Source organism: Acyrthosiphon pisum, chromosome A2, assembly GCF_005508785.2.
Source record: "Acyrthosiphon pisum isolate AL4f chromosome A2, pea_aphid_22Mar2018_4r6ur, whole genome shotgun sequence".
Classification (NCBI taxonomy): domain Eukaryota; kingdom Metazoa; phylum Arthropoda; class Insecta; order Hemiptera; family Aphididae; genus Acyrthosiphon; species Acyrthosiphon pisum.
In genome coordinates, this window is record NC_042495.1 from 20,842,909 (window position 1) to 20,843,973 (window position 1,065).

Sequence of the window (1,065 nt, forward strand, 5' to 3'; positions counted from 1 at the left end):
TTTTTTAATCGAATTTTCTACTAATTTATACTAAAAACACATATTTAGATTTTTTAATTTTCAGTTCTAAAAAAATGTTTATGTAACCCAGCTTATATATTATTAATAAATACATTGATTCACTAAGTAATACAATATTCAACAATTTCTTTTATGTTTAATTGAAACTATAAATGTATCGTCAACTAAACAAATATTTTAATATCTCCTGAAATATGAAGAGTAATAAGACAATATTTTATGAAAATAAGAAATAACAAGATGACTGTTCCTCGAGTTTCACAAGTTTACACTTCTTCAATTTTAACTGCTTGCAATCTATTAGAAAAATAATATGAAATATGCACAGAGCAATATATCGAGTATCGGACCTAGTATTATAGGTATATATTGGTATATTTTGGTACTATAGCGGACAGCGGTTGATTCTCTGGACCACTTGCAGAGTAACCTAACCTAACCTAACCTAACCTATAGTTATACTCTAGTCTATTCAATAGGAATTAAATTCGAAATGTAACTAAATCCGGACTTGAATATATTGAGAATTGACATAATATTATTGTGTGCCAACGTGTTAATTGTATTATCAAATAAATAAATTTACATTAGGTATATATTTAAAATATTATTATAACCTTCTGTTGAAAGCAATTATTACAACTCAACAATGTATAGTGTTTTCATCAATTAGTCGGAAAATAATATTAATAATTTCAAAAAATATTTAAGTTCAACATCTTCAACTATGAACCAATAGAATAATGTTTTGCGTTAGGAATAATTTAAATTTAATCAGAAAAAACAAGTACGTAAAGCAGATTTTGAAGAATTTATCACTTTATTTTTAAATCTCCAATCTAGGAGAAAGTTGTAAACTTACAAATGTATCTATTAGGTATATCTAGACTGTTTTTATTAGCTAGGTAATTAAATTAACATCATAAAAAATGCAATAGATAATAATAAATAATTAACATATTGTAATATCGCTGGATTTAATAATTTCGTTATTATTCTTACCTACGACTTCTTGAATATTCAGTTAGACAGTTTTCTGATGTA